Here is a 13,954-nt window from a genome sequence, read left to right as displayed (position 1 = left end):
CAGAGGGGCGAGTTGAATTAAATATTCATTGGCTTTAGCATTTGATCTCATAACTACAAGGCCAAGTGGGGTATGGTGAAGAGCTGGCTGGGTCTCTGGCATCAGAGACTCCTGGGCTCCAAGCCTAACTCTGAGACTTAGTGGACATGGATATGTGGGCAAGTAACCCAACCCTTCTAAACCTCAGCTTGCTTATTTATACAGAGCACTTGATTGAATGTAATAATATGCATAAAGCACTTAGTACATTTATTCAACACAGCAACAAATATTTGAGCATTTACAATGTGCCAATACATAGTTCCTGAAAACCAGAGTCCTAGAGTTTCCATTTTATTCTTTCAGTTTTATTGAACACTAGAGGCCCAGTGCACAAAATTCGTACACTTGGGTGGGGGCGGGGAGTCCCTCAGCCCGGCCTGTGACTTCTGGCTGAGCGGCGCTCCCCCTGTGGGAGCACATTGACCACTGGGGGAAGCTCCTGCATTGAGCATATTCCCCTGGTGGTCAGTGCATATTATAGCAACCGGCTGTTCCGCTGTTGGGCCAAAACTGGCTCTCCGACATTCCCTGAGGGGTCCCAGATTGTGAGAGGGTGCAGGCCAGGCTGAGGGACCCCACCAGTGCATGATTGGGGTTGGGGAGAGATGTGGGAGGTTGGCTGGCTGGGGACATCATAGCACGCAGTTGAGCGGCCTTAGCATATCATTAGCATATTACGCTTTGATTGGTTGAATGGCCAACTGGATGACCGGACACTTAGCATATTAGGCTTTTATTATATAAGACTAGAGACCCAGTGCATGAATCCATGCATGGGTGGGGTCTGTCTGGCCCAGCCCCAATAGGCAAATTGGGGCCAGGCCTGTTGGGAGGAGGAGATGACAGGAGGTTGGCTGGCAGGGCACACCCCCTTTTGGGGTGGGGGAGTGATCAGGGGCTGGGCTGACCAGGGGAAGAGGCTGCGGGCTGATCAGGGTGGGGTGGGCAATTGGGGGTTGGGCTGGCTAGAGGGAAGGGCCATGGGGGGGTTCCCAGCCAGTTCCAGGCCCCGATCGGGCCAGTTTGCTGGCCACAGTGGGCATCATAGCAACTGGTTGTTCTGGGATTTCGGTCACTGGTTTTATATATATATAATTGGCCTACATCACTGTATAAGTTTAAGGTACACAGCATAATGACTTGACTTACATATTCTGGGAAATTATTACCACAATAAATTTAGTTAACATCTATCACCTAATATAGATTGAAAAATGTTTTTGTCCCTGTGATGAGAAATTTTTGGAATTACTCTCATAGAAACTTTCAAATATACCATACAACAGTGTTAACTATAGTCATTATGTTGTACATTACATCCCCAGTACTTATTTATTTTGTAATTGGAGGTTTATACCTTTTGACCACCTTCACCCAATTCTCACAGCCATCCTAGAATATTCCTGATGGATGCATGTATTGTTATACAATCTGGAATTACCAGAATCCTCAACAAACTGTATTAAAATTCCTAAACATATAGTAATTTATTATTTTGACAGTCAATGACAGCAGCAACTGAAAACCATATTTAAGATAAGGCTGATACCACATGGAAGAAGACAATTGGTCTTTCCAAATTACAGATATTTTAATTATTTACATAGGATCTTTCCCTGAAAGAATTTATAAATTTTGTATCCAGATGGCATGGTAAAATAATAAATTCAAGTTTTCAGTAAATGTGTTGCCATTTCTAGTTTAAAAAACAAATATTTGTAAGGCTTAAATAATTCAGTTACTAATAATTAATTCCTCATTATACATGAAAATGGAATTTTGCCACTTAGAGTTAAACTTGAATTTCACATGAACAATGAACTTTTTAAAGATTAAGTATGTCCTGCGCAATATTAGGAACATACCTATGCTAAACATTATTCAGTGTTTATCTGAAATTTTAACTGGATAACCTACTTTTAAAATTTCTAATTTTAATTATGGTAAAAGACCCCCACATAACATAAAATTTATTATCTTAACTATTTTTAAGTGTACAATTCAGTAGTTAAGTGCATTCACATTGTTGTGCAGCCAATCTCCAGAATTGTTCATCTTGCAAAACTGAAACTATATCCTCATTGAAACAAAAATCTTCCACTTTCTCTTCCCTCTATTTTCTGGCAATCACCATCCTATTTATTTTATTTTATTTTTTGGCATTAATATTTATAAGAAATATGGCATATAGTGGTTTTTTTCTTGTAGCATCTTTGTCTAGTTTTGGTATCATGGTAATGTGGGGCTCATAGAGTGAGTTTGAAAGCATTACCTCCTCTTCATTTTTTTTTGGAGGAGTTTGAGGAGGATTGATGTTAATTCTTTAAATGTTTGGTAGAATTCGTCAGTGAAGCCATCTGGTCTTGGGCTTTTCATTGTTGGGAGGTGTTTGGTTTCTAATTCAATCTCCTTACTAGTAAGTCAAGTCTGTTCAGATTTTCTATTAATTATTCAGTCTAGTAGGTTGTGTGTTTCTAGGACTATTTCATCTCGGTTATCATAATTGTTGCTATCATTTGTTCATGGCATTCACTTATAATCCTTTTTTATTTCTATGAAATTGGTTGAAAGTTCCCCTATTTTAATTTCTGATTTGATTCTTCTCTCTTTTCCCCTTAGTTGATCTAGCTAAAGTTTTATCAGTTTTGTTAATCTCTTCAAGGAATGAATTATTGGCTTTGTTGAGGTCCTCTATTGGTCTTCTATTCTCTATTCCACTGATTTCTTCTCTAACCTTTATTTCCTTCCTTCTGCTAGCTTTGGGCTTGTTTTTCTTTTCTATTTCTGAGACCTGCCTTCTATTTTAATGTACACACTTGCAGCTATAAATGTCCCTGTTAGCCCTCCTTTTGGTGTCATGTATTTTTATTTGTAAATACGGCAACTCTACCTATAACAGATTGTGGTTTCTGTTGTATGTATACTCCCTCTCATGCCTTCTCACTTTCTCACACTGTTGAAACCAGCTGCCATGCTGTGAGCTGTTCTCTAGAGGTCAAACAAGGACTAAGGGAGGTCTAAGCTCACAACGAATCAGAAATGATGCCTGCCAACAACCACTTGAATGAGCTTAAAAGTGGATCGACTCCCAGTTGAGTTTAAAGATGACTGTAGACTTGGCCCACACCTTGATTGTAGCCTTGTAAGAGATCAGAGCCAGGGAGCCCTGCTGACCTGTGGCTGAATTCCTGACCCACAGAAATGATCGTAAATTTTTCGTCACTTTATGCCACTACATTTTGGGATAATTTGTTATGCAGCAATAGGTAATTAATTGACATGATGTCTCAACATTTCTCCTAGGTGTACTAGTATACTCTCCATGACTTTACTTCTGTATATATATTTCACAACCTTGATAAATATAATTTGAGTGTATATTTGACATGTGGGTTTTGCAGGGACAAAAATTACAGAATCTGGCATAAAATTAGGTCATTGTGAGTAGACATTTTATTGCTAATAAAACAAATACGTTTCTAAGAATTTTATTGAAACTGCTGGAGAGGATACTCCTGAGAGATGCAGCAAGCAAAAAATACATATGAATCATACAATATTTATGATATCTGTTTAGTATGCTCTTTTCAATTTAGTGATCAAAAGGACTTAGGGAACATCATTCTTAAGTCCTTATATATATATTGATTAAACTAACCATGATGTATTAACCAATGGAAGACTCTGTAATCATTCAAAATGAGGGTCCTCAAATCTATCTATAGATATGGAGATTTGTTCACAGTAAAATGTTAGATGAAAAGGCAGATTGCCATTTTTTGCTATCATAAACAACACTGTGATGAACATCTTTGTAGCAAAATCTTTCAACACACCCATGATTGTATTAGCCGTGGTTCTCCAGAGAAACAGAACCAATATGAGATACCTATATATATAAAAGCCTAAGTGACTGAACAACCAAACCACCAGTTGACCGGTCACTATGATGCACACTGACCACTAGGGGGCAGATGCTCAATGCAAGAGCTGCCCCCTGGTGGTCAGTGCGCTCCCACAGTGGGAGTGCTGCTCAGCTGACCCATGGGTGCCAGAGGCAGGGCTCATGGCTGGCGAGCAGGGCGAGCCTCTCCCAATCACAACTGACTGGGTGCAAGCCGGCAGCAGGCTCAGCAGGGCCCAGATGAATGGGAGCAGCAGGTAGGAGTGGCAGATGGTATTGGACTGCTGATTTCTGCCTGATCCCTGCAGGCCACGCCCAGAGACCCCACTGGTGCATGAATCTGTGCACTGGGCCTCTAGTATTTATATATTTACTATAAGGAATTTGCTCACATGATTATGGAGCCTGAGAAGTTCAAAATTCACAGGTGACAAGCTGAAGACCTAGAAGAGTGAATGATACCATTCCAGTGTGCATTTAAAGGCCCGAGAACCAGGAGAGCCAAAGGTGTTTCAGTCTGAGTCTCAGTCTGAAGGCAGGAGAAGACCAATGTCCCAGCTCAAAGACAGCCAGGTAGAGAGAAGAATTCTTTCTTACTCAGCTTTTTATTCTATTCAGGCTTTCAATGGGTTGGGGGAGGGTCACCCACATTGGGGAGGGCAATCCGCTTTACCTAGTCTACAAATTCAAATGTTAATCTCATCGAGAAGCACCCTCACAGACACACCCAGAAATAATGTTTAACCAATTATCTGGCTGCCCTATGGCCCAACCAAGTTGACACAAAAAAGTTTAGCCATGACCATGGTTATTTACATAGAATGAATTTCTGGAAGTAAAATTTCTGGGTCCAGTATATGTTACTTTTTTTAAGGGTTATGACTTGCTTTAATCTATTTCTGACCATTCAGAGTGACCATGATAAGGAATTGCATCCTTTGCACATGCTAATGCAGGTCTCATAGGAGGGACCCATAGAGCCTCTTGCCTCTAGCCTCCCAGTCACTTCTGTAACAGTTTACTGGCTAAGTTTCCATCATTCTCCTTCTCTGTTCAATCTCTTGCTAGGTGATATTTAAAAAATAAAACAGTATGTTACTGTCAGGTTCTGCCTAACATGTTTAGCACACACTCTTCTTTGGTTAAAAAAATCTACCTGCTTTTATTTGAGTGTGTGTTAAACACAACTGTTTATATTCTGAGGGAAAGGAACCTGACTTTAACTGTAACTTAATTACCATGAAGTCCCCTGTGTGGTCTGCAGAGCCGCATAAATTAATAATGTTGTAATTGTGGAGTTCACATATGGGAATCCTTACTGCCCTCCTCTAGAGAACAAGCCTAGCAAAGCTATCAAACTGGCTTTGCATTAACATATATTCTCTGAGTGGTCTTTTCTCCCTCCTAAAGCATTTCCACACCTCTCCCCCTCACCCTCCCTCTTTCTCTCCCTCCTCCCCCTCTTTCTTATGTCCTTTTTACCCTCCTTGGAAGCAGTCTGTGGCATTCTTATAGCTACTGTTTCTCCTCTGGGTGGCTCTTGAAATAGTCCCTAATATTTCTCCATTATAATGCGAGCCATCAAGAGGGCAATGCCTTGTTGGCCTGCTTTCCAGGACAACGTACGGAACAATTCCATCACGCTGTTGTCCATCAGGACAATCGGCCACAAATCTTTTCCAGTGCAGCTTCTGACCACGTGGCCGCCTGTGGCCAGCACGCAGGGAGAGGCGGGAATGTTCCCCGAGAGCGGAGAGTGTGTGTTCTGGTTTCTTCTGCATGTGCTCTTGGGAATGAGTCCCTGCGTGCTTTTTGCAGGAAGCCGTGATTGGAAGGAAGGTTAGTTTCTTTGGCAGAAGATTCAGCCGGGGATTGCTCAGGTCCATTAGGGACAAGGCTCCAAGATGTGCTTAATTTCCTTTGGAGGATTTGCTGATGATTGGTGGGCGTCCTGGTTCTTATTTATTACTAGCTTTTCTTCATAATGAAAAAGAGACCATCTGTTGGGTGTGCAGCTTGCTGGTAAACTCACTCGGAGCAATGACTGGCGAGTGTGTGGATTTTGTACCCTGTGCTATTAAGGGGGGAAATCCGAAACTTGAGAAATCTGCAGTCTTTGAAGCCTGTAACCCTTGGCCTTCAAGGTTTATGCTAAGATCAGCTAAAATGGGAGGTGTTAGTGTTAGAAGAATCTTGAACATGTCTTTCCTCCATAGGAACATCAAAATAAATACCCGGTGGATTAGAGTTATATATTTAAAAATCCTGTTAGAGAATCTGGAAGAAAATAGATGTGAACACCTATCAAACCTCACGAGGGGGAGAGTTTTCTAAACTTATTGGTGGAATAAGTCACAAAGGATGTGATTGACAGATCTGACTATATAAACATTTAAAATTTTTGTGTGCCCCCGCCCCCAAATCACCAAGATTAAGAAGCAATCAACAAAAGTAGAGATAATGTTGTAAGAAGTACAAAAAAGGCTAACTCTTTTTAATAAATGTAACACACATGTAAATTCAATGATATAAATACCAGGACTCCAGCAAATACATGAAGAAAAGACATGAATAACAAAAGACAAATATAAAATATACTGGTAAATAACTGGGGAAAATGTTTTTCACTTTCCTAAGTAACAAAAATGAAAACAATAGTGAGAATGATTTTCCCTTTTCAAAGTTTCTCCATCAAATGATCTGATATTCAAAATGAAATAATATCTAATGTTGACAAGGTGCAATAAAATGAGCACTCTCACTCATTGATTAGAATCCCTTAAAATAAAACGTGTTCAAAATTATTGAAAGGCTGACTTTGTACGATAAGACTTTAGAGTGGTTTAAAAAATGTAAAGTAAAATGTTTTCTTTCAATTATTTTTCTAGTTTTTCTAAGTTTTCTGTGATAATCATATATTGCTTTTAATCTGAAGTAAGTCCCAAGTCTCACCACCCTAGGTGTGTCATTCCAGGGAGCCCCCAGCCAGCTTTACCTCTTTTTAATGCAGTTATGTCACTTTCTCATTTTTTTCCTGGGAATCTAAGCCCTGAACCCATCTACACATTTCTTATCATGAGTATGTCAGTCTTTTCTGGCAAATTTATGTCTTTTTTTTTTTGCCTATGCTTTGGCCAAATTTGGGTATTTTCCCCCAAAATCTTTTTTCTTAACCCCCTGAATCTTTTTTTAATAAGTTTTGAGCATCTACTGCTAATGTTCATTCTCTCTGAACCTCAGTTTCCTCTTCTATTAATTGGGCACAATAACATTATCTACTATACAGAGCTATTATGAGAATTTACTTAAATCAGAAAATGTAAGTAAAAGTCCTCTGCAAACGCAGATGCTCTATGGCAAGCATGTCAAACTCATGGCCTGTGGGCTGCATGCAGCCCACAATGAATATTTTTGCAGCCCAGCCAATCTAATGGTATGTAAGAAACTTTCATAACTTAATTTTTACAATATCCTATTATATATAATTATTAATAGTGAAATACAACATTTGCTAATGACTGATTACTAAAATCGTGTTGCATTCATTTCCCTTACCCACCTTATGCGCAGGTGCACCGTTTCTCTCCACTAATACTAGCAGCGAATATTTTAGCAGCTGATTGCCACGTCATTAGTCTTGGACTTGTTTAGCCCACATAAACTTAAACCTTGTTTATTTGGCCCTTGCTAGCCTTTGAGTTTGACATGCTTGCTCTATGCCAAGGTCATTGTTCTGAGTACTGTTGTTTTACCCATCTATGTTTGATCTCAGAATAGTGCTCTCAAAGGTAGCTGAATATTTTCTACCCAGGCTCCTGTGAACTATCTCATTTGCATACCCAGCTGCCATTGGTAGGACAACTTGGCTGTTGTCCTTATTTGGGAGGCCTAGAGAGGAGAAGGCTGTCTCACCTGTGCAGCAGTGGGCAGAGTGTGGTAGAATGCTCTGTGACCTGAAGTTGCTCCTGCAGGTGGGGTGGAGAGGGAGATGGCACAGGGCCAGAGCACGTGTAGGGGAGAATGATGATTCTTGTGCTCTAGGAAGGAGCTTAGAGAGCTCTGCCTTTGCTTCTCAGTCTCCTTATTTGTCCTGGGTCAGAATGACCTTGATGCAGATGGTTAGTTCATCTTTTCATGAAGTGATAATTGGTGGGTTGCTCTTTTTTTTTTTTTTATTTTTTTTTTATTTTTTATTTTTTTTTTATTTTTTTTTTAAAAATACATTTTATTGACTTTTTACAGAGAGGAAGGGAGAGGGATAGAGAGTTAAAAACATCCGTGAGAGAGAAACACCGATCAGCTGCCTCCTGCACACCCCCTACTGGGGATGTGTCCGCAACCAAGGTACATGCCCTTGACCGGAATCGAACCTGGGACCCTTTAGTGTGCAGGCCGACGCTCTATCCACTGAGCCAAACCGGCCAGGGCTGGTGGGTTGCTCTTTACTGAGTGCCCAGCATGGTTCACCAGGCATTCCCTAGTGCCGATAGCTCTGCCAGGGGCTAAGGGCAGAGATCAGTAAAGCAGGCCCTGCCCTTCAGGAGCCTACAGACCCGAGGAGGAAGCTGTAAACAGATGGTTACAATCACTGTGGCCCATGCTACAATGTGCACAAGGTTAAGTGCACAGAGAGCTAGTTGTCTAGTCGGTCCAGGACACAGGAGGGTGGAGACAGGGACAGGGATGGCGTTATAGAGGAAGAGGCCTTTGGAAAGGGCTTTGAAAGGTGCAGAGTATTTTTCTAGATGAAGAGGTGAATTAGAGATACTCCATGCAGTGGGGAAAGTTTATGCAAAACCATAGCAATAGTGTAGCACAGAGCGGTGGTGAGCACACGGTATGCCTGGAATACAGTGTAGTGGAGAGAGATGGGCATGAGGTAGTAGAGGGTGAAATTAGCAAAGGCTTGGCCACTGGAGACCAAGTTTATTTGACTAAGAAAATACAAATCCACAATCTGTGAACTAGGAACCTCAGGGCCAGATGTGCTTCTGGAGTTAGGATGTTTCAGATTTTAGGTAATTTCAGATTTTTACTGTATGTATCACATATTCCCCCAGGGCGGCCTGGAGCAGCACCTTTAATAATCCCATTAGTGTTTCTGATGCTGAATAGTCACACCCAAGCAAGAAAGAACATGAAGAGCTTTGTGTTAGTTTAGATCAAATTTTGCTGCCAAATCCATATGAAGAAACTGGATTTCAGAGATTATTGAATTTTGAAATCAAGGATAAGAAATTGTGGGTAAGAAGTATAGCAGTAGGGTTTTTCTCCCTTTTTAAATACTGAGGGCAACAGGTAGTTATTAAAAGACTTTGCACAGGAAAATAATACAATCTTAATTGTGTGGTAGAAAAATGTATGTGCAACCTTCACAGAGGGTGAATTAGGGGATTCTTTGATTTCCCCCTGCAGTCTCCTCCCAACTCTTGCTCTCTTTGAACCTCCTTCCCACACTTATTTTGATCACTTCCTGGTGCTCTTCTTGGTCCACCCCACACGTGCTGGTCCTCCTTCCTGTGGGTACTAAGTTTGCATTCATCTTAAATCCCATTTGCCCAGACACTGCCCAGCTTGTATTGAGAAGCCCTTATCTTTTCTTCAGTGTCCACACTTTTCTTTCATCCTACCAGTCATCTTCCCACAGCTTTCAGAACTTTAGCATTTCCTGAGAAATGTAAGAAGTCATTTGTAGGTGAGGAAACAGAGGCACAGAGAAGGGTGTGACTAAGCAAGTTGTCATCCAAGATAGTTCTGAAACCCAGTTGCTATGGACTGATGCTTGTGTCCTTCCCAAAGTCATATGTTGAAGCCTAGTCCCCAGTAAGATGGTATTTGGAGGTGGGGACTTTGGGAGGAATTAGGTCATGAGGATGGACCACCCATGGATAGGATTAGTGCCTTCGTAAGGAAGGACACCGGAGAGATTATTCCTCTGCCTTGTAAGAAGGACAATCATCTACAAATGAGGAAGAGGGATCTCACCAGAACCTGGCCATACAGACACCCTGATCTCAGGCTTTCAGCCTGAGAAGTGTGAGAAATAAACATCTGTTGCTTGAGCCACTCACTATATGGTATTTTGTGATAGCAGCCTGGATTAAGACACCAGATCTCCTTGACCCTGTTCTAGAGTTCTTTCTTCTACTGCGCTGTGGGTGAGCTATGGGTGAGCTATGGCATTCTAAGACTTTGGTGTGGACTGTGCTGTCTTTTCTTTTTGAGGGATAATTTAAAGGCAGTGTTTGGTGGTTCTGTTTTTATTTTATTCTATAGGATGCTTAACAAGGTGCCAAAGAAATGGTGGTTTAACTTCTAGGTTAGCCTTTTGTATTTGATCTTTTCAAGCATTTATGAGCTGGAGTCACTCTTTCATTCGTAACCAGTGATGGTTTTGTTTTACGACAATGTAGTTATTATTGTTTTAGGATAATTATTTTAAAACTTTCAGTTGCAATTTACTAGCTAAAGAGAAGATAGTTTGGCATAATAGAAACTGCTGAAGAAATGCTACCAAGCTCTTTATTATTTTTCAAACTATGATTCTGAATCTTCTTTTTCTTTAACCACGAAAAGAAGAGGGTAGGAAGAAAGCTTGTGTAATGCTTATAAAATAGTACCTAAAGACCATTATTTAAATAAGATCTTGCCTTTTGCCAAGTGTTTTAATAAACATTCACTTACTAGATAGAAATGTTCGAAAGAGAAGAGGAAAGAGCAAAACACTAATCTATAAACAGATCCAAACACCCTAAGCATTGTATTTTTTCAGCTATTTTCTTTTCTTTTGCCCCCTGAATTTTCCCTAGCCATTGGAAAAGGAATTGCTCCCACAACACTTTCCCGGAAACACAGATGAACTGTCCTTAAACATATTTCAGGTGATCTATAAATAGCTCACCAGAGCAGCTCAGCTCTGCTGCTGGGAAACAGGAAAGCAAGGCAAAGCCCGAGATCAACAGAGCCTGTCAGAATGTTTCAGGGGTAGACGTTTGATCCATTGAAGCCTGGAGATTTCTCATGTTGCATCTGACTTCTGGGGCTTGCTGGGTACCTGACTCATGATCACAGACAGTGTTTAAAGGAAAGAGCTCATAGATTAGACTAAGCTATGGCATTCAGTAGGTTAGAGGTAGTGAATGCATTTTCCACAATTATTTTCAAATTAAGATTATTTTCAACCTAACCCTATCACTAGTTGTGGAGCATCTATACTTGGTTACCCAAGAGTGGAAGAGCTGGAAACCAAAGAGGAGACAGTAAGGAAAATTTAGAGATTGACAATAGTAGAAAATGAGTAGAAACATAGGGAGGAAGTAGGAACATAAGGATTACTGGCATCGAGGGGTGGATCAATAGGTGGCATCTGGAACCAGGGTGCAGCTGCTGCTGTTGCCGGAGCATGGCATTTGGTAGAGGAGAGAAAAGTGCCTTCCCATTGGCCATTCTAGCAGAAAACTCGCTGGCATGAGGACCTTGGAGCTGCACCCTGCAACAGAGAGCCGAGGAGGGAGGGGTGAAGTGGGGGGAAGCCGGAGAGGGAGATGGGGCTCAGGTAATTAGGTCTAGGATTGGCATAATATCATTCTAGAGGATAGATGGGAGGCAGCTAGGTTCTGTGTCATAGATTGTTTTTTCTTGGTATATTTTTTAGCTATGATATTAAGTCATAGTCATTTATAGTTATATTTTTGAGGTAAAGTAAGACATTGCTCCTTTGAAATCACAAAAGCAGCTTTTTTTGTTTAATATATTCCTGGTGTGTAGTTTTCTATCTTTTCACTTTTAACCTATCTGTGTTCTTCTATTTTAGGTACGCTCATTGGGTTGGATTTTTAAAAATCTTACCTAACAGTCTTTATCTTTTAATTGGTGAATATAGTCATTGTGATTGATGATATGTTTGGTTTAATTTCTAGCTCTTTTTGTTATTATTAAATTTATTCTGCTGGGTTTTCTTTTCCTTTCCTGACTCCTGGCTTGAAAGTGCTCCCCCCTTGTTTTCTTTAGTTTTAATTGTTACCTTAATATGTTAACATGCTTACTTAGCTTAACATCCAAAATTAATCAGACTAATTCCAAACATAAGAATCCTAAAAATACCTTAATTCTGATAGATAACCTGACTCTGACTTTACTTCCTATTATTTTCTAAGATTTTTTAAAAAAATATATTTTATTGATTTTTTACAGAGAGGAAGGGAGAGAGATAGAGAGTTAGAAACATCGATGAGAGAGAAACATCGATCAGCTGCCTCCTGCACATCTCCCACTGGGGATGTGCCCGCAACCAAGGCACATGCCCCCGACCGGAATCAAACCTAGGACCCTTCAGTCCACAGGCCGACGCTCTATCCACTGAGCCAAACCGGTTTCGGCAAAGATTTTGTTTTGATATTGCTTTTCTCTTGCTGTTTTTTCTTTGTAATCCATGACCCCCACCACCAAATGCGGGGTTTGAGCATTACCTATATATCATGTGCTTCTCTTTATCTCATTGCCTTCATTCCCTCCTCCGAGGGAACCACTATTCTGAATTTTGTTTACTATTTAACTGTTGTCTTTTTTTTAAAGTATGTTTCATTGCAGCAACAACAAAGCACTTTTTAAACAAGTTTGAGACTGTTATGCTCTCTTAGGTGACTTGCATTTTCCTTAACCCACCCTTATATTTCCAAAAATCACACATTGTTTTATGTAGCTCATTTCACCCCTGTACACTGCTATATAATATTCAATAGAGTGAGAATAGCATAATTTTTTTATTCATTCCCTTGCTGAAGGTATTGCCCCCTGTCTATCATGAGCTGATCCTGCAGACCCATGGAATTCATGATTATCTTTTAAGGCAATCGAGCCTTATTGAGGAAATAGCTAATCAATACAAGTAGAGATATAGCTAAGAAACCTTACATTTTTTCTGATGTGCAAGAGAGGAAGTACAGTGTATGATTCAGCTGTAAATAATATTTCATAATGCAAACATCAAATATTGACTTAACCAAAGTTGTGATATAATAGCTGTGTTGAGAGGATGAGGATGGAATATATGCACTGGTGTGTGTGTGTGTGTGTGTGTGTGTGTGTGTGTGATTTACAAGGGTAAAATACATTTTTTTTCAAAATAGGAAATTGTGGAAGAAGTGATAGTTGTCCATAAATATATGTTCTTTGTCTCCATATTAAGAGAATTTTAGCTAATAGTGTGGTTGAGTGGAATAAAGACTACAGTTTCCAGTCTCTCTTGTGGAAGCCATGACACCAAGCTCTGGACAGTGGGAGAAAAATGGAACTGATATGTACATTTCCTGGGATGATTCCTTATAGGGAAGGAACATGTTCTTCTCATTCCCTTCTTCCTGGTCCCAAAGGATGAAGTGTAGTCATGGTGATAAGCCATCTTCCAACCAATGAATAAAAGTCTTCCTGACCTGATGCCTTGCCATTTATAAGAGAAAAATAAGCTTCTATTTTAAGGCACTGCCATTTTAGTCTCTGTTGCAGTTTCCAAATCTACATCCTAACTCAGAAATGAAAAATGTCTGAAGTTGAACAATGAAGAATGAGTACTATAAGGATGTTTAGAAACTTTGTATGTTGAACCAAATACCAAAAGAAATAACTAAGAGACTTGAAAGATGTTGCGTTGCAAGTTTGAATTTACAGAAGAGTGGAAAAGGGGACCATTATTGTCCTTTTAAATTGTGTACAGAGATTATTTCTGTCAAAATTACATTAAACATAAGTGTTCCTCACATAGATGCACACACACATTTATAGTTTGTGATTGCTGTCACCTTGAATGAAATATGTTTTCGCACAGGAGGTTGTGAATTAAGGTATTGGAACAACACTTAGATACCAAGAGTCTTATGTGAAACCATACCACTGCTGACAGAAGTTTGATCAATGACACCACTCTCATGTTTGCAATCCCACAGCACAAATTTGTTGTAAGTCTAGAAGATGGATTCGAAAGAGACAAATTAGGACATGACAATCAAGAAA

The sequence above is a fragment of the Myotis davidii genome, unplaced genomic scaffold (genome assembly GCF_000327345.1).
Source record: "Myotis davidii unplaced genomic scaffold, ASM32734v1 scaffold204, whole genome shotgun sequence".
Taxonomy (NCBI): Eukaryota; Metazoa; Chordata; class Mammalia; order Chiroptera; family Vespertilionidae; genus Myotis; species Myotis davidii.
Note: the sequence above shows the minus strand (reverse complement) of the source record.